At 35.5% G+C, this 27,868-nt stretch overlaps 1 protein-coding gene across 37 annotated transcripts in view; it reads left to right on the forward strand.

Moving 5' to 3' along the window:
- LOC144302453 (uncharacterized) overlaps positions 1-27,868 on the forward strand; it is a 696,165-nt gene that overhangs the window by 135,521 nt on the left and 532,776 nt on the right. The gene's annotated exons all lie outside the window — the stretch shown is intronic.

The following is a 27,868-nucleotide window of genomic DNA, read 5'->3' on the forward strand; positions in this document are numbered from 1 at the left end:
TTCCAATTTATTCTTCTTTCTGAAGATGGCCTTGGCTATTTAGGGTCTTTTTAATTCCATACAAATTTTAGTATTTTTTTTGTTCTATTCCTGTAAAACATGTCATTGGAATTTTGATAGGGAGTGTACTGAATCTGTGGATTGCTTTGGATAATGCTGACATTTTAACAATATTAATTCTTCCAATCCATGAACATGACATATCTATCCATTTATTTGTCTTCTTTAGTTTCTTTCATAAGTGTCTTATAATTCTCAGTTGTAGGTCTTTTACCTCCTTGGTTAAGTTTATACCTAGGTATTTTATTCTTTTTTTAATGCAATTGTAATTGAGATTGTTTTCTTAATTCTTTCTGATAGTTCATTGTTAGTGTATAAAATTGCAACCAATTTTGCATATTGATTTTGTACCCTACAAATTTACTGAATTTATTTGTTCTAACAGTTTTTTTGGTGGAATCCTTAGGGTTTTCTATTTATATCTATTTATAAATATGTATATATATTTAATATTAAAGATTTTATTTATTTATTCATGAGAGACACAGAGAGAGAGAGAGAGGCAGAGACACAAGCAGAGGGAGAAGCAGGCTCCATGCAGGGAGCCCAATGCGGGACTCAGTCCCGGTGCCCCAGGATCATGTCCTGAGCCAAAGGCAGGCGATCGACCACTAAGCCACCCAGGCGTCCCTCCTTAGGGTTTCCTATATACAATCATGTCATTTGCAAATAGTCCTGGTTCACTTCTTACTTTCTAATTTGGATGTCTATTTTTTTTCTTATTTAATTGCTCATTTAGGATTATGTTGAATAAAAGTGATGAGAATGAGCATGCTTTTTTTGTCCCTGATCTTAGAGGAAATAGCTTTTCATTGGTAAGTGGGATATAAGCTGTGTGCTTTTCATATATGGCCTTTTTAATGTTGAGGTATGTTCCCTCTATGCCCTGTTTGTGGAGAGTGTTTTTTAATCATAAACAGGTGTTCAAATTTTGTCAAATGCTTTTTCTTCGTCTGTTGAAGTAATCATCATTTTGTTGATGTGGTGTATCACATTGATTAATTTGCAGATGCTGCCTTGTATTCCTGGAATTAATCCCACTTGACCATGGGTGTATAAACCTTTTAATGTATTGTTGAAATTGGTTTGATAATACTTTGCTGAGGCTTTTGCATGTAGTTAACCCTTGAATGACATGAGTTTGAACTGTGTGGATCACTTATATGTGGATTTTTTACAGTAGTGAAAATGCATTTTTCTCTTCCCTATGATTTTCTTAATAACATTTTCTTTTCTCTAGCTTTATTGTAAGAATACAGTATAACATATACAAAATATGTGTTAACTATTTATGTTATTGGTAAGACCTCTGGTCAATAGTAGGCTATTAGTAGTTGAGTTTTTAAGGAGACAAAATTTATCTGCAGATTTTTGACTGCATGGGGTGTAGGGCATCCCTAGCACCCACACTGGTTAAGGATCAACTATGTGTTTACCAGGGATATTGGCCTGTAGTTTTTTTGTGTGTTTATATGTCATTTTCTTGTCTGATTTGGTGTCAGGGTAATGTTAGCCTTGTAAAATGAGTTTGGAAGCATTCTCTCTTCTTCAGTTTTTCGGGAAAGTTTGAGAAGAATAGGTATTCAATCTCTGAAAGCCGGATAAAAATCACCAGTGAAGCTGTCTGGTCCTGGACTTTTGTTTATTGGGAGGTATTTTGTTTGTTTGTTTTTCTGATTCAATCTCCTTACTAGTATTTGGTCTGATCAAATTTTTAATTTTTTCATAATTCAGTCTTGGAAGATTGTATGTTTCTGGAAATTTATCCATTTCTTTTAGGTTGTCCAATTTTTTGGTATATAATTTTTCCAAATAATCTTTTATGATCCTTTATATTTCTTTTGTATCAGTTATAATTTCTCATTCATTTTTTTTAAAGATTTTGTTTATTTGAGAGAGAGAGAGGATGTGTGAGAGAGAGATGACAACAGGAAGGAGGGCTGGAAGAAGCAGACTCCCCACTGAGCAGGGAGCCCAATGTGGGACTTGATCCTAGGACCCTAGGATCATGACCCGAGCAGAAGGAAGATGCTTAACCGACTGAGCCACCCGGGAGCCCTCATTTCAGTTTTTATTTATTTGAGTCTTCTCACCCCCCCTTTTTTTTTCTTAGTGAGTCTAGCTAAAGGCTTGTCAATTTTATTTTTTCAAAGAATCAACTCTTAGTTTCATTGATCTTTTCTACTGTCAATTCTTATTTTTTAAAGTTCCAGTGTAGATAATACAGTGTGTTATATTAGTTTCAGGTGTACAATATAGTGATTCAGCAATTCCATATATTACTTGGTGCTCCTCAGGATAAGTGTACTCTTAATTCCCTTCACTTATTTCACCCATTCCCCTACCCACCTCCCCTCTGGTAACCATCTGTTTTTTTTTTGTTTGTTTGTTTGTTTTCCATAGTTAAGAGTCTGTTTTTTGAGTTGCCTCTTTTTTCCCTCTGTTTGTTCTGTTTCTTAAATTCTACATATGAGTGAAATCATACGGTATTTGTCATTCTCTGACTGGCTTATTTCTCTTGGCATTATATCCTCTAGATCCAGCCATGTTGTTGCAAATGGCAAGATTTCATTCTTTTTTTTTATGGCTGAGTAGCATTCCATTATATATATATATATATATATATATATATATATATATATATATATAAAATATTATATGTATATTATATATGGTATATATAAAATATCAAATATTTATATATAAATATATGATATGCATAATATACACATAATATTCCATTATATATGTGTATATATGTATAAAGGAAGTATGTGGTGTGTCTATTATATTATTTTATGTATTTTATATGTATCTGTATATATGTATGTATTATATTATTATATGTATATTAAATAAAGGAAGTATGGTATGTATATTGTATTACATGTATATATGTATTTATATTATATGTATATTATATGTATATGTATATATTATTATGTATCATATAATATATAAAAATGCATGATATATAATAAATATGTGTGTGTATATAAATGTTTATTATATATATATGTGTGTGTGTATAAATGTATAAAGAAAACATGGTGTGTATGAATGTATGTATATACATTGATTTGTCTATGGTCACTTGGGCTACTTCTATAGTTGGCTATTATAAGTAATAGCCAATAAACATAGGAGTGCATATATCCTTTTAGATTAGTGTTTTTGTATTCTTTGGGTAAATGCCCAGTAATGTGATTTCTGGATCATAGGATAGTTCTATTTTTAATTTTTTTAAAGTAAACTCTATACCCAATGTGGGGCTCAAACTCACTATCCTGAGATCAAGAGTCACACACTCTACTGACTGAGCCAACCAGGTGCCCCTATTTTTAATTTTTTGAGGAACCTCCATACTGTCTTCCACAGTGGCTGCACCAGTTTCATTCCTACTAAAACTGCACGAGTGTTTCTTTTTTTCCATATGCTCAGCAATACTTGTTGATTTTTTTATTTTAGCCACTTTGACAGGTGTGAGGTGATATTTCATTGTAGTTTTGGTTTGTGTTTTCCTAATGATGAGTGACGTTGAAGAGATTTTCATGTGTCTCTTGCCCATCTGTATGTCTTCTTTGGAGAAATGTCTGTTCATGTCCTGTGCCCATTTCTTAATTGGTTTATTTATTTTTGGGGTATTGACTTTTTAAAGTTCTTTTTATTTTGGATAGTAGCCCTTTATCAGATATGTCATTTGCAAATATCTTCTCCCATTCAGTGAGTTGTCTTTTAGTTTTGTTGGTTGTTTCCTATGCTGTGAAGAAGCTTTTGATTTTGATATAGTTCCAATAGTTTATTTTTACTTTTGCTTCCTGTGTTTTGGGAGGCATAGCTAGCAAAATGTTGCTGTGTTCAATGTCAGAGAAATTACTGCCTGTGTTTCTAGGATTTTTAGGGTTTCAGGTTTGACATTTATATCTTTAATCCATTTTGAATTTTTGTGTACAGTTTCATTCTTTTGCATGTAGCTGTCCAGTTTTCCCAGTACAATTTGTTGAAGAGACTGCTTTCTCCCCTGCATATTATTGTCTCCTTCATTGAAGATTAATTGACCATATAAGTATGGGTTTATTTCTGGGATCTCGATTCTGCCATTGATTTATGTGTCTGTTTTTGTACCAGTACCATACCGTTTTGATTACTACAGCTTTGTAGTCTACCTTAAAATCTGGGATTGTGATACTTCAGTTTTATTCTTTTTCAAGATTGCTTTGGCTACTTGGGGTCTTTTGTGGTTCCATACTAATTTTAGGATTATTGGTTCTAGTTTTATGAAAAATGCTGTTGGCATTTCAATAGGCATTGCATTAAATCTGTAGATTGCTTTGGGCAGTATAGACGTTTTAGCAATATTTGTTCTTCCATTCCATGAGCATGAAATGTCTTTCCATTTGTCTGTGTCATCTTTAATTTCCTTCATCACTGTTTTATAGTTTTCAAAATACAGATCTTTTACCTCTTTCATTACGTTCATTCCTAGGTATTTTAGCAATTATATTGGGATTGTTTAATTTCTCTTTCTGCTTCTTTATTATTAGTGTATAGAAATGCAAAAGATTTTTAAACATTCATTTTGTATCCTGTGACCTTACTGAACTTGTTTATCAGTTCTAGTAGTTTTTGGGTGGTGTCTTTAGGGTTTTCTATATATAGTATTGTGTCATCTACAAACAGTGAAAGTTTTACTTCTTCCTTACCAATTATTTCTTTTTCTGTTTTGATTGCTGTGGGTAAGCCTTCCAGTACATTGTTGAATAAAAGTGGTGAGAGTGGACATCTTTGTCATATTATTTTTTTTAAAGATTTTATTTATTTATTCATGAGAGACAGAGAGAGAGAGAGAGAGAGAGAGAGAGAGGCAGAGACACAGGCAGAGGGAGAAGCAGGCTCCATGCCGGGAGCCTGATGTGGGACTTGATTCCGGAACTCTAGGATCACGCCCTGAGTCCAATGCAGATGCTTAACCGCTAAGCCACCCAGGAGTCCCTCTTTGTCTTATTCTTGATCGCAGGGGAAAAGCTCTCAGTCCCCCCCCCCCCAAATGAATATGGTGTTTGCTATGGGTTTTTTTTTTCTTTTTTAAATTTTTATTCATGAGAGACACAGAGTGAGAGAGAGAGAGAGAGAGAGAGAGAGGCAGAGACACAGGCAGAGGGAGAAGCAAGCTCCATGCAGGGAGCCCAACACGGAACTCAATCCCAGGACCCCAGGATCACGCTCCAGGCAGAAGGCAGGCACTAAACCCCTGAGCCACCCAGAGATGCCCAGTTTTTCATATAAGGTCTTTATTATGTTGAGGTATGTTCTCTCTAAACCTACTTTGTTGAGGGTTTTATCATGAATGGATGCTGCACTCTGTCAAAAGCTTTTTCTGCATCTATTGAAATGATTTTATGGTTATTATCTTTTCTCTTATTGATATGTTGTGTCATGTTAATTGACTTGCAAATATTGAACCACCCCTTGCCTCCCAGGAATAAATCCCACTTGATCATGGAGAATGATTTTTTATTTACTGTTGGATACAGTTTGCTAATATATTGTTGGAGATTTTTGCATCTATGTTCACCAAAGATATTGACCTATGGTTCTCATTTCTTTGTGATGTCTTTATCAGATTTTGGTATCAGGATCATGCTGGTCTCATACAATGAATTTGGAAGTTTTCCTTTCTCTTCTGTTTCTTGGAATAGTTTGAGAAGAATAGGTATTAACTCTTCTTTACGTGTTTGGTAGAATTTGCCTCTGAAGCCGTCTTGTCCTGGACTTTTTGTTTGTTAAGAATTTTTACATTGCTGATTCAATTTTATTTCTGGTAATCACTCTGTTCAAATTTTCCATTTCTTACTGCTTCAGTTTTGGTAGGTTATATGTTTATGGGAATTTATCATTTCTTCCAGGTTGTCCAATTTGTCGGCATATAGTTTTTCATAATATTCTTTTACAACCCCTTGTATTTCTGTGATGTTAGTTGTTATTTGTCTTTCATTTCTAATTTTGTTTGACTCCTTTCTCTCTCTCTTTGAAGACTCTTGCTAGAGGTTTATCAATTTTGTTGATCTTTTTAAAGAACGAGCTCCTGGGTTCATTGATCTGTTCTATGGTTTTTTAAGTTTCTATATCATTTATTTCTGCTCTAATATTTGTTATTTCTTTTAGTCTGTTGGTTTGGTGTGTTTTTTTTTTTTTTTTTTTAGATGTAAGGTTAAGTTGTGTATTGAGTTTTTAAAATTTTTTTGATTTTTTTGCATCTTAAGGTAGGCTTATAGTGCAATAAACTTCCCTCTTAGCACTACTTTTTCTACATCCCAAAGATTTTGAACTATTGTGTTTTCATTTTCATTTGTTTCCATGTAATTTTTGATTTCTTGATAGACCCAGTCATTATTTACTAGCATGTTATTTAACCTCCAGTCTTTTCAGATTTTTTCTTGTGGTTGATTTCTAGTTTCATAGCATTGTGGTTAGAAAAGATACATGAAATGACTTCAATCTTTTTGTATCTGTTAAGGCTTGTTTTGTGGCCTAATATGTCATTTGCTCCAGAGAGTGTTTCCACATGCATTTACAAAGAATGTGTGTTCTACTGTTGTAGGATGAAATGTTCTGAATATATATGTTAAATCTGTCTGGTTCAATGTGTCATTCAAAGCCACTGTTTTCTTGTTGATTTTCTGTTGGATAATTTGCCCATTGATATGTGTGGTTTTACTGGTCAGAATGGCTAAAATTAACAAGTCCTTAAAAATAGAGCTACCCTAAGCCCAGCAATTGCACTATTAGGTATTTATCCAAAGGATAAATACTTGGGCAGCTCCAGTGGCCCAGCAATTTAGCGCCGCCTTCAGCCCAGGGTGTGATCCTGGGACCTGGGATTGACTCCCACATTGAGCTCCCTGCATGGAGCCTGCTTCTCCCTCTGCCTGTGTCTCTGTCTCTCTCTCTGTGTCTCTCATGAATAAATAAATAAAATCTTAAAAAAAATACTGATGTAAAGGGGTACCTGCACCCCAATGTTTATAGAAACAATGTCCACAATAGCTAAAATATGGAAAGAGTCTACATGTTAATTGATGTGACACACACACACACACACACACACACACACACAGGAATATTCCTCAGCCATCAAAAAGAGTGAGATCTTGCCATTTGCAATGACATGGATGGAACTAGAGGGTATTATGCTAACTAAGCAAAATAAGTCAGTCGGTATTATGCTAAGCAAAATAAGTTAGAGAAAGGCAAATACCATATGATTTCACTCTTATGTGGAACTTAAGAAACAAAACAGATGAACACAGGGAAAGGAAAGGAAAAATAAAATAAGATGAAAACAGGGAGACAAACCATTAAGAGTCTGTTAACTATAAGAAACAAACTGAAGGTTGCTGGAGGGGAAGTGGACAGGAGGTTGGGGTAATTGGATAATGGGCATTAAGGAGGGCACTTGATTTAATGAGCACTGGGTGTTATATGTGATTTAATGAGCACTGGGTGTTATATGTGATTTAATGAGCACTGGGTGTTATATGCAACTGATGAATCACTAAATTCTACCCCTGAAAGTAAATTGAATTTAAATTTAAAAAAATATTTAAAGTGTGGTGTTAAACTGCCTTACTATTATTGTATTAGTATCAATTAGTTCCTTTATGTTTGTTATTGACTGTTTTATGTATTTGGGTGCTCCCATTTTGGGTGCATAAATATTTACAGTTATTATATCTTGTTGGATTGTCCCCTTATTATTATATAATGTCCTTCTTTGTTTTCTGTTACAGTCTTTGTTTTAAAGTATATTTTGCTTAATATAACTATTGCTACCCCAGCTTTCTTTCCAAATCCATTTGCATGATTTTCTAGCCTTTCACTTTCAATCTTCATGAGTCTTTAGGTCTGAAGTGAGTCTTTGGAGGCAGCATATAGATGAGTCTTGTTTTTTTATTCACTCCATCACCCTATGTATTTTGATTGGAGCATTTAGTGCATTTATATTCAACATCATTATTGATAGATATGTATTTATTGCCATTTTGTTACTTGTTCTGTGGTTGTTTTGTAATTTTTATTTGTTTCTTTCTGCTCTTACTCTCTTCTCTCATGGTTTTCTGTCTTTTAGTGACATAATTTGATCCCTTCCTCTTTGTTTTTTGCATATCGATTACTAGTTTTTGATTTGTGGGTACCATAGGTTTGTATATAACATCTTCTGCATATAGCAGTCTATATTAAGTTGATTAAGTTGATAGTCACTTATGTTTGAACCCATTCTTTACTCCTCTCTACTCTTTGGGTTTATGGTGTCATACTTTACATCCTTTTATTTGGTGAGTCCCTTGACTTATTTTTCCAGATATATTTGATTGCTTTTATGTTTTCTACTTTTCTTACTCATACTTATTATCTTTCCTTTCTTTTTTTTAAATATTTTATTTATTTATTCATGAGAGACACAGGCAGAGGGAGAAGCAGGTTCCCTGCAGGAAGCCTGATGTGGGACTTGATCCTAGGACCCCAGGATCATGCCTTGAGCCAAAGGCAGATGTTCAACCACTGAGTCACCCAGGTATCCCTGATCTTTCCTTTCCACTCAAAGAGTCTCCTTTGACTTTTCTTGCAGGGCTGGTTTAGTGGTTATGAATTCCTTTAACTTTTGTTTGTTTGGGAAACTCTATCTTTCCTTCTATTTTGAATGATAGTCTTGCTGAATAGAGTATCCTTGACTGCATTTTTTTCTTTTTCTTTCAGCACTTTAAATATATCATGCCACTCCGTTCTGGCCTGCAAAGATTTTGCAAAAAAAAACCCCACTCATAGCCTTATGGGGTTTCCCTTGTATGTAACTGTCTTCTTTTCTCTTGCTGCTTTTAACATTCTCTCTTTATCACTACTTTTTTCCATTTTAATTACTGTGTGTATTGGTGTGGACTGCTTTGGGTTTATTTTGTTGGAGGATTTCTGTGCTTCCTGGATCTGGATATCTGTTTCCTTCCTCAGATTAGGGAAGTTTTCAGCTATTATTTCTTTCAATAAATTTCCTGTCCCCCTTTCTCTCTCTTCTTCTGGGGTCCCTATATTGCGAATGTTATTACTCTTAATGGAGCCACATAGTTCCCTAAGTCCATTCTCATTTTGCATATTTTTTTTTCCTTTCACTTGCTCAGCTTGATTACTTTTCATTACTTCATCCTCCAGGTCACTAATTTGTTCTTTGCTTCTTCTAGTTTGCCATTTATTCTGTCTAGTGTGTTTTTAATTTCATTTATTGTGTTCTTCATCTTTGATTAGTTCTTTTTAATTTCCTTATTAAGGATCTCACTAATGTCTTCCACTCTTTTCTCAAGTCCAGTGAGTATCTTTATAATCATTACTTTAAATTCTCTATCAGGCATATTATATATCTCTGTTTTGCTTATGTCTCTTGCTGTAATTTTGTCCCATTCTTTCATTTTGTATATACTTCTCTGTTTCTTCATTTTATCTGACTCTCTGTGTCTGTTTCTCTGTGTTAGGAAAGTCAGCTGTGTCTCTTGCTCTTGAAAGGAAGGCTTTCTGAAGATGTCCTGTGCAGTGTCCCTTGATCACTAGAACCTGGTGCTTCAGGGGTAACTCCTGTATGTGTTGGGTGTGCCCTGTTGTTGAGTCTTAGCTGCTTTTTCTAATATAGTCATCTGCAGTGGCTTGCTTTGCCTGTTATGGGCAGTGTTTGGTCCCTGTGGTGTTAGCGGGCCAGTCTGGGATTGCTTTGGGGTTGAGTTTAGTTAGACCAGACATTTGCCAGAGATAGAGTTGCACCAAACTGCATAGTACTTTCCCTGTGTTGTCTCCTGAGAAGTTTTCATTGTTGGTGGTTGTGGCCTGCAGTCAGATCAACTGTCTGCCCTTAGCCCACTGCTGGGATAGCCCTCTGACTGGTATGTGTGGTTATCTTCCCCTCAACTACAGGACAGGAGTCACTATGGAGTGGTGTTGGTCTGTTGGGGCTGCTTGCCTATTGCCAGGTTTGTGACCCCAGTTTGAATGGGCTCTGGTCAAGAGTATATTGGAAGGGGTGGGGCACACAATGCTTGCAGGGTTCGTACACTGGGGAAGTGGTCCAGCACCCACTGCCACTGTTGCCAGGACAGAGGACCCACAAAGTATGTGGTTCAGGAGGTGTAGTATTTGTAAGGTTTGTTGGTCTTCTGGGGAGAGGCAAGGAGGACTGAGAGAGTGGATCCTCCAGAGCTGAGGAGGTGAGGCTTGATATAAGCAAGTCAGTCACACCCCTATACCCCCACTGGTTTCTGCCTGGCTGTATGTTTATGCTGGGGTTGGGGAAAGGAAATGACACTTGCCAGCTACTTTATTTTTGGAGGAGTCTCCCAGAAATCACTGCCCCTTGAGACATCCTCTGAGATTAGTAAATAAATCTACCTCATGTATGCCCCAGGTGTTTTTCAAACAGCTGCTTCTGTGATGTACTCTGCAGCATGTTGGTTGTGCTGTATCTTTAAGGGTGGCTTCCTCTTGCCCTCTAGGCTCTCCCAGAACCCAGCCTGCTGATTTTTCAAATTCTAGACTTTAAGTACTGCTGGTTCTAAGAACTCACAAAATCGGGATCCCTGGGTGACGCAGTGGTTTAGCGCCTGCCTTTGGCCCAGGGCGTGATCCTGGAGACCCGGGATCGAATCCCACGTCGGGATCCCGGTGCATGGAGCCTGCTTCTCCCTCTGCCTATGTCTCTGCCTCTCTCTCTCTCTCTGTGTGACTATCATAAATAAATAAAAATTAAAAAATAAAAAAGAACTCACAAAATCTGGCCCCTCTAATTTTCAAAGCCAGATATTATGGAAAGTCATCTTCCCTGTATGAGCTCCCCAGTGTGATAGTCTATTTCTCTTCCCTTTTTGCACCTACAGCTCCCTCCCTCCTGCCACAGTCTGTGGGTCTGTTTAGCTCCCTCCCATGCCCTCACCCTTCCTACCCTCTAGATGTTGCCTCTTCTCTACCTTTAGTGGTTGAACTTGCTCTGCCAGTCTGCCAGGTTGGGTTTTTTTTTTTTTTTTTTTTTTTTTTTTTTGGTTATTTACACTGATGTAAGCATTACCTAGTTATGTCCATGGGGCAGCAGGACAAGGTGAGCTTATGGTCCTCCTACTCTGCCATCTTCCCTCTAGCTAACCCTCTGTTGGCTCTGATCTTTATTTTTTCCTTTCTTCTACAACTTTGGGCTTTGTTCTTCTCTTTTTACTTCCTTTAGTAAAGGAAGTAAAGTTTACTTCCTTTAGGTGTAAAGTTACATTGTTTATTTGAGATTTGTTTGTGGTAGGACTGTATCCCTATGAACTTCATTAGAACTGCTTTTGCTGCATCCCATTGCTTTTGGTATGTTGTATTTCCATTTCATTGGTCTCAAGGTACTTTTGATTTCTCTTTTGATTTCTGTGTTGACTCATTGGTGTTCAGTAGAAGGTTGTTTAATCACGTTTTCGTGATTTTCCCAGTTTTCCTCTTGTAATTGATTTCTGGTTTCATACCATTCAATTTTCTTGAATTTATTATTAAGACTTGTTTTGTGGCTTAATAAGTGATCTATCCTGGAGAATATTTCACATGCACTTGAGAATATTGTGTATTCTGCTGCTATTCTGCTGCTTTTGAATGGAATGTTCTGTATATATTATTAAATCCATCTGGTCTAATGTGTCACTTAAGGCCAATGCTTCCTTATTGATTTTCTGTCTGGATGATGTATCCATTGATGTAAGTGCAGTATTAAAGTCCCCTGGTATTATATTGCTATCAGTTTCTCTCTTTACACCTGTTAATATTTGCTTTATATAATTAGGTGCTCCTATGTTGGGTGTGTTATATCTTTTGATAGACCTCTCTTCATCATTATGTAATGCCTATCTTTGTCTTTTATCATAGACTTTGTTTTAAAGTTTATTTTGCCTGATGTAAGTATTACCACCCCAGCTATATTTTGGTTTCCATTTGTGTGAAACATCTTTTGCCATCCTTTCACTTTCAGTCTGTTTGTGGCCTTTTATCTGAAATGATTTTCATGTAAGCAGCATATAGATGGGGCTTTTTTTTTAATTTATTTTTTTTTATTGGTGTTCAATTTACTAACATACAGAATAACACCCAGTGCCCGTCACCCATTCACTCCCACCCCCCGCCCTCCTCCCCTTCTACCACCCCTAGTTCGTTTCCCAGAGTTAGCAGTCTTTACGTTCTGTCTCCCTTTCTGATATTTCCCACACATTTCTTCTCCCTTCCCTTATTTTCCCTTTCACTATTATTTATATTCCCCAAATGAATGAGAACATATAATGTTTGTCCTTCTCTGACTGACTTACTTCACTCAGCATAATACCCTCCAGTTCCATCCACGTTGAAGCAAATGGTGGGTATTTGTCATTTCTAATAGCTGATAGATGGGGCTTTTTAAAAAAATCCATTCAGCCCTTCTGTATTAGTTTGATTAGGGACTTAAGTCCATTTACACTGAAATTGTTGGAAGGTATGTATTCATTGTCATTTTGCAAATTGTTTTCTGGCAAGTAGTTTTTTCTGTTTTCTTCTTCTCTTGCTCTCTTCTCTTGTGGTTTGCTCATTATTCCTAATGTATCTTCTATAGGTTTTTGCTTTATTATCATGACCAGGCTAATATATAACAAATATATAACCATCTATTTAAAGATGATAACAAGTTTGAACACATTCTAAAACAATACCTTTTTACTACCTCCTTCCAAATTTTGGTTTTGATGTCATATTTTACATCTTTTTCTCTTGTGTATCTCTTAGATAATTATAGTAGTTATAGTTGTTATCTTTAACTACTTTTGTCTTTTAACTTTCATACTAGCTTTATAAGTGATTAATTCACTACCTTTACTATATAGTTACTTTTACCAGTGAGAATTTTACTTTCATATATTATCTTGTTACTAATTAGTGCCCTTTTCTTTCAGTTTAAAAAATTCCCTTTAATATTTCCTGTAAGGCTAGTTTAGTGGTAATGTATTCCTTTAGCTTTTCCTTGTTTGGGAAACTCTATTTCTCCTCCAATTCTGAATGATAAGTTTGCCAGGTGGAATATTCTTGGTTGGAAGTTTTTTCCTTTCAGAACTTTGGATGTACCATGCCACCCCTTCTGACTTGCAAAGTTTTTACTGAAACTTCTGCTTATAGTCTTATAGGAGTTTTCTTGTATGTAATAAGTTTTTTCTTCTTTTCTTTTAAGATTCTTTCTTTACCTTTAACATTTTGATTATAATGTATCTTGGTATGGATCTTTTCTAGTTCCTCTTATTTGCAAGTCTCTGGGCTTCCTAGATCTGGATGTCTGTTTGTTTCTTCAGATTAGGGAAGTTTTCAACCATTATTCTTCAAGTAAGTTTTCTGCCTCTTCTCTCCCTTTTTTCTTCTGAGACCCCTATAATGCAAATGCTTTCAGCTTAAAATTGCCCCACTGGTCCCCTAAGATATAGGGGACTATAGCTATCTTTATGTTTCAAAATTCTTTTCTTTTGCTGCTCTGTTTGGGTGAGTTCCACTATCCTATCTTTCAGATTTATTCCTTTCTTCTGCTTCATCTAGTCTGCTGTTGAACCCCTCTAGTATATTGTTCAGTTCAGTTATTCTATTCTTCAGTTCTGTGACTTCTGTTTAGTACTTTCTTATAATTTCTATCTCTTTGTTAAAGTGCATCTATTCTTCTGAATTCAGTGAGCATATTTTATAACCATTATTTTGAACTCTTTATCACATAAATTACTTATCTTCATTTAATTGAAGTTTTACTGAGTTTTTATCTTGTTCTTTCATTTAGAACATATTTCTATTTCCTTCTTTTGCTTGACTCTGTGTTTGTTTCTATATATTACATGAAAGAGCTATTTCTTCCAGTCTTAGACTGTCCTTGTATAGAAGATGAACTTTATCATTCAATTTAGCCACAGTTCACCTTTGTGATTACCCCGCAGCCTGATTTATTTTTTTAGGTCCCAATAGTTGAGAGTATGTCAAGACCTTTCAGTGGCCCAAAGGGTGGGATCTCAGTTAGCACCTAGGTTTAGGCTGATTCAAAGTCTGATTTTCAGGCAGTAGCTTTTAAAATATGCAAATGTATAGAGCCTTGGGGGACTGCAGTTGTCAACCCTGGTGGCCTCTTGTCCAGGTGATCTGAAGGTTTTCACAGATGACAGCTGCAAAATTGGAGCTCCATATGAGTATATAAGCCTCTTTCTGAGAGGCACTGACAAACTGTAGTGAGGCCAAGGAAGAGCATAAAACTGACTTCTCCCCGCCTATGTTTCATGAAAGCACCTTGTATCTTCTACGTGTGTGGCAAACCTGAAGCCTGCCTCTCAGGCTGAAGCTCCATGACTAGAACTAATAGTTCTTTTTCACAGGAAGACTGGGAGTTTGTTTCAGTCTGCTGTTTGCAGTGCCCTAGGGGTGCTAGCCTACCAAGAATGGTCTCAATTATTAGTCCTTTGGTGCTTACGAATTCAAGCTGCCCCCATAACTGGGCCATTAGGTGATCAAGATCATGCTGGACTTTGTATGCTCACCAGGTTTAGTGGGACAGAGGGAGAGCACAGAGCTGGGGTACACCTACCAGCAATAGCAAGACAGTGGAAGAGTGCAAGGCTGCAGCATGCCCCTTAGCTGTAGCTTTCATGAGGCAGTATAAAAATACAGGTGTAGGGCATGCCCACCAGATTTATCAAGGTATTGTTAGAATATTCTTTTTAAAAATGCTTTTATAATTTGATATATTTCAATTATTTCCTTTTTATCATTTAAAATTTTTAATTCCAGTATAGTTAACATACAATGTTATATTAGTTTCAGGTATATAATATAGTGATTCAACAATTCTATTACCCTGTGCTCATCATGATAAATGTACCTTTAATACTACTCTTACCTGTTTTCCTCACCCTCCCCCACTCCTCCACTCACTCACCTCCTTTCTGGTAACTATCAGTTTGTTCTTTATAGTTAAGAGTCTATTTTTTGATTTCTCTCTTTTTTTTCTTTGTTCATTTGTTTTTTTAAATTCCACATATGAGTGAAATAACATGGTATTTGTCTTTCTCTGACTTATTTCACTTAACATTAAACCCTCTAAATCCATCCATGTTGTTGCAAATAGCAAAATTTCAATCCTTTTTTATGGCTGAATAGTATTCTATTGTATAAATATACCATATCTTTATTCATTCAACTGCTAGTGGACACTTGGGCTGCTTCCATAATTTGGCTATTGTAAATAATGCTGCAATAAATATAAGGGTGTATATATCTTTTCAAATTAGTATTTTCATATTCTTTGGATAAATATCCTATAGTGTAGTTACTGGATCATATGGTAATCCTATTTTTATTTTTTTGAGAAACCTCCATACTGTTTTACACAGTGGCTACACCAGTTTGTGTTCCCACCTTCTTAGGATATTCTTTGTTTTGTTTTGTTTTGTTTTTTAAGATATATTTATTTACTTGAGAGAGAGAGCAGAGCTAGCAAGAGACAACACAAGTGGGCGGGGGGGGGGGATGGCAGAGGGAGAAGAAGAAGCAGATTCCCTGCTGAGGTGGGGTTGGATCCCAGGACCCCAAGATCATGATCTGAGCTGAAGGCAGATGCTTAACCAACTGAGCCACCCAGGTGCCTCATTGTTAGGATATTCTTAACCTATTTCTTTAACTGTCAGAATTCAATCTAAAATGCCAATTTGTATTATAGAATTTAAAAATTTAGTCCTTCAGTTTTTATGTTTCAATTTTGTGGTGATCATTATTCTTTTCAAACTCATATGTCAGATTATACTTTTTTCCCCAGCTAACCTGTTTTTTTCTCCCTCCTGAGCATATAGTTTCTTCTAGAAAGGAATATTTTTTAAATTTATAAAGGTAAAACATAGCACTTCAAATATTTACAAAAGATATAAATCCATAAAATATAAGCTTTCTATATTTTAGCCCTCCCAGACTTTAATACCAGATGATAGGCACCTTCAATAGCTATGGATTTCTTTTCATCTTTTTTATTTTATCAAATAACAGGACCATACTTTCCATAGTTTATAACTTGACTTTTTTCACTCAGTTCTTTACTGACTTCTTATAATGTCAGTGCATATTGATCTATTAACATTTTTAACATCTGTATAGTATTCTAGCAAGTAGATATAGTGTATCTTTGATAGGTCCCGTAGTGCCTGATGTTTATATAATTTCCTACTTTTCCAATAACAAATTATAATATTATAGATGAACATTGGGCTAATGTCTTTTTGGATTTTCTTGTGTGTTTTTGTAGAACACATTTTTACTCGTCTTTACATCTCAGTTCAATCATACCAATCTATCCGAATATGCCTTACTGGGCTGAAGAGACATGTTCACCTAGATCCTCAGAATGTGACCTTATTTTGAATAAGGGTATTTACAGAAGTCATTAAGTTAAGAATTTCAAGATGAAATTGTCCTACATTTAAGGTGGACCAATGACTGGTATCCTTATAAGAGAAAGGAAAGGGAGATTTGATATAAAGAGAGACACAGAGGAGAGAAGGCCATGTAAAGACAGAGGCAGAGACTAGAGCAACCAAGAAACTCTGAGAATTGCTGGCAATCACTGGAAGCTAGAAAAGACAAATGGAACAGATTTACCCTCAAACCTTTCAGAAGGAGCCAAACCCACCAACACCAGACTCCTAGGTTCCAGAACTGTAAGAGTAAGTATCTATTGCTTAAGCTTCCAAGTTTGTAGTAATTTGTTACACCAACCCTAGGAAACTATTACAGTGCACCCATTACTTCTTTAAAATTTCCGGTAGTTCCCCTGGCTTTGGAAAAAGTCTAATCTTCCCAAGGACAGTGTGTCCTCCCTCCCTCTCACCAGCCTCTTTTGTGCCCTTTCCTTTCTTGGTTTGTGTACTGTCACCTCCTCAAGCTATTCCAGGAATCTTGCCAATGTGAAGATTTTTTTGTATTTTTTCAACGTCTTCTCTCTTGCAGACTTCTCCCAGTCAGCTCTAAGCCCTCCGTAACTCCCATCCTTGAAGTAATCTTTATGTTAACTGAACTTTGTGTCTTTCCTGAAGCCCTTATTCATTTCTACTATTATGATAAGTGTATATGTACTTAGTATTCTTACAAGATTATGAACACTTCCAGGAACTCAGTCTATATTTTATACATTTCTCTATCCTATGAGAGACCTGTCATGGACTGAATGTGTCATCTCAAAATTTTTATATTGAAGTCCCAACCTCTGATGTGATGTTATCTGAAGATGAGTCTTTTACGATGCTTAGATGAGGTCATGAAGATGAAACCTCCATGATAGGTTTAGTGCCCTGCTAAGAAGAAGAATCATGAGAGTTCTCTCTCTCTGCATTTACATACACTGAAGAAAAGGCATTGAATATACACCCAAGATGAGGCTGTTTACAAGCCAGGAAAGAGCTCTCACCAACAACTGAATGTGTCAGCAGCTTGATCTTGGACTTCCCAGCATCCAAACTGTGAGAAATGTCTATTGTTTAAGCCACCCAGTTATAGTATTTTGTTATAGCAGCTTGAGCATACTCAGAGAGGGCCTGATTTAGTATGGAACATTGAAGATGGTTAATACATAATTGTTTTTGTGAATATATGCCTGACTGAATGAATAATTATAATCCTTCTAAGTAGTGTCAATATTCTCTGAAAAGTCTCTCAGTAATATTAGTAGTATTTTATGTCTTTGGCATCTTTTTTAATATAAAAATTCTGTTTATATATTAAAACTGAGTTGCTTGCTTATTATAGCTCTTTCATCACTCCAGAAGTAACCACTACCCTGACTTTTGTGAACGTCATTTGTGTGTTTTCATTAGAATTTTTGATTACGTGTGTCTCTTATTTTGCATCTTACGAACTTGTATAAATGAAATCATTCTATATTCTGATGTTTCTGAGATTAACCAATGTGGTTGGGTGTAAGTGCATTATCTCATATGAATATACCATAGTTTATTTTTACATTCTACTATCAGTGGAAATTTGGGTTGTTTCTTTGTTTCTGGTTTGAGGCTACAATGAACAAACTTGCTGTGAACATCCTTGTGCATATGTCCTAGTGTACATATTTTCCTTCAGTGTTATTCTCAAAGGAAAAACATTAAATAACATCTTCATCCTCAGTTGATAAAGCTAAACTATCTTCTAACATTGTATTTATTTATATTTCTATGAGAACTATATGGGAATTCCTTTTGCTCCATATTCTCACCAAGATTTGTTATTATCAGACTTTTAAATTGTAGCCAATTTGGTAGATGTTGTATAAGATATGTTGGTTTAATTTGTATTTCTCTAAGAGGCATTCAAATCGCAGAGAAGTCAAACTTTCACTCTTTGCAGATGACATAAGTCTATATGAAAATGTAAAAGTCCCCTCTCCCCCCAAATTGCTAGAATTCATATAGGAATTCAGCAGAGTGACAGCATATAAAATCAATACACAAATCAGTTTCATCTCTGTACACTAACAATGAGACAAAAAGAGGAATTAAGGGGTCACTACCATTTACAATTGCACCCAAATGATAAGATACCTAGGAATAAACCTCACCAAAGAGGCAAAGGATCTGTACTCAGAAAACTATAGAACGCTCATGAAAAGAGTTGAGGAAGACACAAAGGAATGGAAAAATGTTCCATGCTCGTGGATTGGAAGAACAAACATTAAAATGTCTATGCTACCTAGAGCAATTCAATGCACTCCCTATCAAAATACCATCAACTTATTTCACAGAGTTGGAACAAATAATCTAAAATTTGTATGGAACCCGAAAAGACCCTGAATAGCTAAAGGAATGTTGAAAAAGAAAACTGAAACTGGTGGGATCACAATTCTGGACTTGAAGCTCTATTACAAAACTGTAATCATCAAGACAGTATGGTACTAGCACAGAAAACAGACACATAGATCAATGGAACAGAATAGAGAACCCCAGTGTACCCTCAACTCTATAATCAACTAATCTTCGACACAGCAGGAAAGAATATCTGGAAAAAAGACAATTCAACAAATGGTGTTGGGAAAACTGGACAGCCACATGCAGAAGAATGAAACTGGACCATTTTCTTATACCGTACTCAAAAAATAGACTCAGATGGATGAAAAACCTAAATGTGAGACAGGAATCCATCAAAATCTAAGAGGAGAACACAGACAGCAACCTCTGTGACCTTGGCCACAACAACTTCTTGCTAGACATGTCTCCAAAGGCAAGGGAAACAAAGGCAAAAATAAACTATTGGGACTTCATCAAGATAAAAAGCTTTTGCACAGCAAAGGAAACAGCAACAAAGCCTAAAACAGCTGACAGAATGGGAGAAGATATTGGCAAATGTCATATCAGATAAAGGTCTAGTATCCAAAGTCTATAAAGAACTTAAACTCAGCACCCAAAGAACAAATAATCCAATCAAGAAAATGGGTAGAAGACATGAACAGATATTTCTTCAAAGAAGACATACAAATGGCCAACAGACATATGAAAAAATATTCAACATTCAGCATCAGGGAAATACAAATCAAAACCACAATGAGATACCACCTCACACCAGTCAGAATGGCTAAAATTAACAAGTCTGGAAACAACAAATATTGGTGAGGATGTGGAGAAAGGGGAACACTTGTGCACTGTTGATGGGAGTGCAAGCTAGTTCAGCCACTCTGGAAAACAGTATGGAGGTTCCTCAAAAAGTTGAAAATAGGGATGCCTGGGTGGCACAGCAGTTGAGCTTCTGCCTTTGGCTCAGGACATGATACCGGGTCTGAGGATCAAGTCCTGCATCAGGCTCCCTGCAAGGAGCCTGCTTCTCCCTCTGCCTGTGTCTCTGCCTCTCTCTCTCTCATGAATAAATAAATAAAATATTTTTAAGAAGTTGAAAATAGAGCTATCCTATGATCTAGCAATTGCACTACTGAGTATTTACCTCAAAGGTACAAATGTAGTGATCTGAAGGGACACCTGCGCCCCAGTGTTTATAGTAGCAATGTCCACAATAGTCAAACTATGGAAAGAGCACAGATGTCCATCAACAGATGAATAGATAGAGAAGATTGGTACATATACACAATGGGCACTACTCAGCCATAAAAAAATGATATTTTACCATTTGCAATGACATGGATGGACTAGAAGGTATCATGTTAAGTGAAATAAGTCAATCAGAAAAAGACAATTATCATATGATTTCACTTATATGTGGAACTTAAGAAACGAAACAAGATCATAAAGAAAGAGAGGAAAAACTAAAATAAGACAAAATCAGAGAGGGAGACAAACCATAAGAGACTCTTAATCATAGGAAACAAATTGAGGGTCGCTGGAGAGGAGAGAAGTGGGAGGATGAAGTAACTGGATGATGGACTTAAGGAGGGCATGTGATGTAATGAGCACTGGGTATTATATAAGACTGATGAATCACTGACATCTACTTGTGAAACCAATAATACATTATATGTTAATTAATTGAATTTAAATAAAAAATAGTCACAAAATAAATTCATATTTCTCTGATCATTGATGAGATTGAGTACTTTTTCATATATTTATTGAATATTTGGAAATATATTTATAAATTGAGGTATTTTATAAATTGAGGTATTTTTCTTCATTATCATATATGTTGTATGCCTTCATTGACTTATAGGATTCTTTATTTATATAAAAATCATTTATTTTGTCATGTGTTGTTCTTTGACATTTATTTTTTAAAAAAGATTGAAACCCCTTTAAATCATATTTTTGATTTCCTAATTTTCAAAATACAAGATTGAAATACAACTATAAAAACAAACCTAATTTTTAAAAACCCAAAACATTGTGCTATAAAAATGATGTAGTCAAGAGCTTAACGAGTTCCTTCTCCAAGAAGCATCAATAAATTTTGATAAAAATGTCAAAAATAACTGTATAAAACCTGGAAATTCACCAACAACATATACAAAAGTTGAGAAGAGTTTATTCCAGAAAAACTATTGACCACTGCAAGAAAAGTGTGAGTTTTTGACACTTTGACCTGGGGCTGCTCTTGGCTTTACTCCTTTCCCCAGCTCCATCAACATGGTAGCTCTACCAGAATGTGACAAACCGAGAACCAGCAGCTTTGCTGATGGAAGAGGCTGACTTGACTTTTGGTACAGTGTGCACAGAAACCTCATGATACTAGGCATTATCAGAAATAGTAGTGATCTCAGTTGCAAATGAACAGGGAAGGCCAACATTACAGATAACCTGAGGTTGTGATCCTGGTTTGAGCAAACAGTAGTTTAGCAGGCTAGCCAGAAATTTGTCAGTGACATTCAGGGAATGAGGCAGCTATGGCTGGCTTTAATAAGCAACTCTATATTTTTAGTATCAGAAATCTATGGGTATGCACAAGCCTATGTATACCCTCAAGAAAGACTAGAGATGACATTAGCCATTTCTCTACCTGAATATGATGTTTTATGATGTACAGTGGAGAAATAGATGATTGTGGAAAGTAAAAACTGGGAAGATAAATTGTGAACTTGAATGCATCCCTAAATTAAAACAGATCCAGTGGTAAAAGGTAGAAGCCTTACTGGCTCAGTGTGATTGAACAACATTTGACCAATCATTGGCTGATCACTAAATTATATTTGTGCAGGGTAACGCCTAGGAATTCAGGCTAAAATATAGAAACACACAGACAAAAAAACTGAGTAGAGACATAAGTGGCCCTACACCATAGAAAAGAGAAAAGTAGTCCAGGTGAGTCACAAAACAGAGAAACAAAACCCAGAAAGAACAGCTCCTAAGAGGAGGATAAGAATCCAAAGTTGCTGTAATGTATTTTCTAAAATATTTAATTTTTCAATAAAACTATGAGATATGCAAAGAAGCAGAAGAGTGGTGATCCACTTTTATTTATTTATTTTATTTATTTATTTACTTTTAAAGATTTATTTATTTGAGAGACAGAGCATGAGTGAGAAGGGCCAAGGGAGAGGGAGAATCTCAAGCAGACCCCACACTGAGTGTGGAGCCCAACATACTGAGATCATGACCTGAGGCAAAACCCAAGAGTTGGGTTCTTAGCCAACTATATCACCTGGGCACCCTTTTTTCATTATTATTATTATTATTATTATTATTTATTTATTTAAAGATTTATTTATTTGAGAGATGGTGGGAAGGGGCAGAGGAAGAGGGAGAGATGAATTTTAGGTAGGCTCCTGGCTGAGCATGGAGCTTGACACAGGGCTTGATCTCAAGACCCTGAGATTATGATTGGAGCCAAAACCAAGAGTTAGATGCCTAGCTGATTGAGCCACCCAAGTTCCCTGAGTGTGATCCCCTTTAAGAAAGAAAGTATAATAATACTCATGCTGTCAATATTCACACTTTTAATAATTCATCAGGTAGAGATGCTCATTAAAAACACATATGGCAAAAAAAGAACTAAGTGGGAATTATGTCATTGAAAAGTAAAGTAACTGGAATGAAAAATTCACTAGAATTTGGGGAATGAACATAATGTCTGAGCTGGCAGAAGAGAGATTTAGCAAACTTGAAAACTGATCAATGAAAATTATACAATATATAGAACAGAAAGAAAAGAATCAAGAAAGATGAGTGGACTCTTAGACATCTGTGAGATTAACCACACCAATATATATATATATATATATATATATATATATATATGGAAGACCCAGAAAGAGGAGAGTCAAGGAGAAGAAAAATATTTGAGGAAATGATGGACAAATTTTTTCCAAATTTGAAAACTATATGAATTTACATATCTGGAGAAGATCAGTGAAATCTCCAAGTAGGATAAACACACCTAGACAAATAGCCAAGCTATTGAAAGTCAATGACAAAGAAAAAAAAAATTCTTGAAATCAATAAGAGAAAAATCATGTACAGAGAAACAACAACATCATTAAAAACTGGCTTCTCAGAAACAGTGGAGGCCAGAAGAAAGTGTGGTGATAAATTTAAAGTGCTGGGAAAAAAAATTTGTCAACTAAGAATTCTGTATTCAGCCAAAAATTTCTTCAAAAATAAAGTGGAAATAAGAACATTCCCAGATAAACAAATACAGAGAATTCACTATTAGAAGACCTGCCTTATTAGAAATACTAAAGGATGAAAGAAAATGAAACCAGATAGTGATTTTTTAAAACTATGACTAGATGCTAAGAGTTTTAATGGAGAAGTAAACAATATTCAAGAATAGGTGATAATACAAGCAGAAAGGTGGAAATTCTCCAAAAGAACCAAAAAGATACTCTAGAGGTTAAAAACATGATAACAGGCTTGAAGAATGCCTTTAATGGGTTCATTAGTAAATCGGACATGACTGAGGAAAGAATCTGTGAGCTTGATGATGACAGTGGACTATTCCACCACTGAAAAGCAAAGAGAAAAAAACACTAAAAAACCCAACAAAATATTCAAGAACTGTGGACAGGTATAAAAGGTATAACATATATGTAAAGGGAATACCAAAAGGAGAAAAAAAAAAAGGAAAAGAAGCAGTATTTGAAGTGATAAACAACTGAGAAATTCCCCCAAATTAATGTATGACAGCAAATCACAAATCTAGGAAGCCATCGAACAGTGGCAGGATAGCCAAAAGAATATTATATCTAGAAATATATTCAAACTACAGGCCATCAAAGGCTGAAAGATACCAAGATAAAAAGGTCAGAGGCAAAAAAATCTTATGTATATAAGAATTACATCTGATTTGTCCTCAGAAACCATGGCAGCAAGAAGAGAGTGGAGTGAATATTTAGTGTTGAGAGAAAAAAATGCACAGCTAGAATTTTGTGCTTTGTAAAATTATCCTCAAAAGTGAGGAAGAAGTAGACTTTCTCAGACAAACAAAAATTGAGGGAATTTCTCACAAATAGTACTGCCTCACAAAAAATTTAAAAGAAGTTCTTTATGGGGTGCTTGGGTAGCTGAGTCACTTAAGCATCTGCCTTTAGCTCAGGGCATGGTCTCAGGGTCCTGGGATCGATCCCTGCATTGGGCTCTCTGCTGGTGGGGAGTCTGCTTCTCCCTCTGCCTCCCCCCACTGCTTGTGCTGTGTCTCTCACTCACGCTGTCTTTCAAATAAATAAAATCTTTTAAAAAATTACTTAAAAAAGTTCTTCAGAGAGAAGGAAAATCATATGGATCAGAAACTTGTATCTACATAAAGAGCTTCAGAAAATGAAAAACTGAAGATAAAATAAAAATTTTAATTTTTCTTATTTTAAATTGAACTAACTGGTTCAATTTATTCAATATAATAATATTGAATATTTATTCAATATAATAATAGCAATGTTTCTGTAGTATAGTGGTTGTCATGCTTGCCTGACAAAATAATAATAGCAACAATGGATTTGATTGTGTATGTTTAAATATATATTTATATATATTTAATATAATATTGTATTACTTTATTAATTATTAATAAATTAAATTAATAAATATTAATGTATTCATATAATAAATATATTAATATATTAAATATATTTTATATGTTTATATATGTTTATATATATGTGTGTGTTTATGAATGTTTATGTATTAGTGAAATAAATGACAGCCATGATACACAGCACAGGAATTGGAAGATTTAGGAATATTTTATTATTTTAAGGTACTTAAGTGGCATAATGTTTGAAAGTAGACTTGGATAGTTGTAAATTTATACAGCAAGCTCTAAGGTAACCTCTAAAACAATAATTTAAAAAAGTCTAATGGATATGATAAGAAAGTAGATAAATGGAATAATATAAAATATTCAGTTAAAATCTCAAAAGGTAGAAAAAGTATGGAAGACAAAAATAGGAATAAAGAACAAGGGCAACAAAAAAACAAACAAATATGGTAGTTTAATCCAACTATATTGATATCTACTTAAACATGAAAGATCTCAATACACCATTTAGAAAAACAGACTGTCCCATTTGCAATGATGTGAATGGAACTAAAGGGTATTATGCTAAGCAAAATAAGTCAGTCAGAGAAAGATAAATACCATATGAGTTAACTCATATGTGGAATTTAAGAAACAAAGCAGATGAACATGGAGGAAGGGAAGGGAAAATAAAATAAGATGAAAATAGAGTGGGAGATGCTAAACTCTAGGAAATAAACAAGGTTGCTGGCAGGGGAAGGGATGATTGGGTTATGGGCATTTAGGAGGGCACTTGGTGTAATGTATGCAACTGATGAATCACTACATTCTACACCTGAAAGTAATAATCACTATATGTTAAATAAATTGAATTTAAATAAAGAATTAAAAAAAAAAAAACCCGGAGACTGTGAGAATCAATTTAAAAAAAGAAGAGCCAAGAATATTACCCCTTTAAATATAAAGACACATATAAATTAAAAAGGATGGTGAATGATATATACCATGATAACAGTAATCAAAAGAGCATGAGTAAGTATATTCAGAATTCAAAGCAAGAAAAGTTATCAGGGATGGCATTGCATAATCATAGAGGAGTCAGTGCTCCAAGAAGACATAGCAGTCCTTAGTATCTATATACTCAATATATTTAGTATCTATATACTCAAGAACAGAGTGTAGATATGTGAGAGAAAACGTGTTAGATATGCAAGTAGAAAGTGATGAATCTGCTATCACTGTTGGAGATTTTTTTCTTTTTTTTTTTTAAATTTATTTATGATAGTCACACAGAGAGAGAGAGAGAAAGAGAGAGAGAGAGGCAGAGACATAGGCAGAGGGAGAAGCAGGCTCCATGCACTGGGAGCCCAACGTGGGTTTCGATCCCAGGTCTCTAGGATCGCGCCCTGGGCCAAAGGCAGGCGCTAAACCGCTGCGCCACCCAGGGATCCCTTTTTTATTTTTTATTTTTATTTATTTTTTAAAGTAGGTTCCACACCCAGCATGGAGCCCAATGTTGGGCTTGAACTCATGACCCTAAGATCAAGACCTGAGCTAGAACAAGAGTCAGATACTTGACCAACTGAGCCACCCAGGCATCCCTTGCTATTGGAGATTTTAACATTCCTCTATTAGAAATGGACAGATACAGCAGGCAATCAATAAGGAAGTAAACTCAACAATACCATCATTCAACTAGATATAATGGACATCTATAGATTATCTCATTCAAGAACTGCAGAAAACACATACTTCACAAGCTTACATGGAACTTTCACCAATATAGACCACATTCTGGGGTATAAAATACACTGAAACAAGTTTAAAGTATAGCAATCATACAGTGTTTGCTCTCAGACCACAATAGAATTAAACTAGAAATCCATGGCAGAGATACAGTGGGAAAAATACAAAAATATTTGAGGTTAAACAACACACTTTTAAAGAACACATGGATCAAAGAAAAAAAATCAAGAGAAATGAAAAAATATTTTGAAAATGTAATTTAGCAGAATTTGTGGGATGCAGCAAAAGCAGTACTTGGGGGGAAATTTACAACATTGGATGCATATATTAGAAATGAAGAAAGTGTAAAATCAATCATCTAACCTTCCCTTTTAGGAAACTAGAAAAAGAAAAGCAAATTAAATACAAAGTAAGCAGAAGAAAAGAAATAGTAAGGTATCAGGGAAGATATCAATGGAATTGAAAACAGGAAATAGAGAAAATCAACGAACTAAAAGCATGGCCTTTGAAAAGATCAGTAAGATTGATAAGCCTCTAGCCAGGCTAGCTAAGAAAGGACACAAATTACTAGTATCAGAAATGAAAGAGGGGTTATAACTAAAGATCCCATAGACAGTAAGAGGATAATAAAAGAATGGACAACTCTGTACCCACGAATTTGATAAATTAATAGAGCCTCTGCCTTTGGTTTAGGACATGATTCCAGGGCCTGGGGATTGAGTCCCACATCAGGCTGCCTTTATGGAGCCTGCTTCTCCCTCTGCCTGTGTTTCTGCCTCTCTCTCTCTCTGTGTCTTTCATGAATAAATGAATAAAATATTTTAAAAAATAAATAAAAAGGATTTTTATTTATTTGAGAGAAAGAAAGCATGAGTTGGGGAGAGGGGCAGAGAGCAGGCTTCCCGTTGAACAGGGAGCCTGATGTAGGACTTGATCCCAGGACCTTAAGATTATGTTTTGAGCCGAAGGCAGCTGCTCAACTGATTTATCCCAAGAAAACAAGGTTTGCTTAACATATGAAAATAAATAAATGTAACACACCATCTTAATAGAATAGAGGAAAAGAATCACATGTTCATCTCAATAGATGCAGAACAGGGCATTTGACAAATCAAGGACTTCTTTATAATTAAAACCCTTAACAAATTAAGAGTAGAAGGAAAGGTCTTCGACTTGATAAACTGCATCTATGTAAAGAAACCTCACAGCTAAACTCATACTTGATCATAAAAGATGGAGCGCCTTCCTTCATAAATTTGGAAATAAGGCAAGGATGTTTATTGTTACCACTTCTATTCAACATTTTACTAGAGGTTTTAGCTAAAGCAATAAAAAGAAAGAAAAGAGAGAGAGAGGGAGGGAGGAAAGATAGGAGAGAGGGAGATAGAAAGGAAGAAAAAGGATGGAAGGAGGGAAGGAAGGAAGAAAGAAAAGGAAGGAAGGAGGAAGGAGGAAAGGGGAGGAACGAGGAAGGGAAAAGAAGGGAAGGAAAAACGGAAAAGGAAAAGGAAAGAATGGAGGGAGGGTGGCAGAGAGGTAGGGAAGGAAAGGAAGAAAAAGGGGAAGGGAGGGAAAAAGAAAAAGAAAGAAGAAAGAGAAG

The sequence above is a fragment of the Canis aureus genome, chromosome 31 (genome assembly GCF_053574225.1).
Source record: "Canis aureus isolate CA01 chromosome 31, VMU_Caureus_v.1.0, whole genome shotgun sequence".
In the NCBI taxonomy this organism is placed as follows: domain Eukaryota; kingdom Metazoa; phylum Chordata; class Mammalia; order Carnivora; family Canidae; genus Canis; species Canis aureus.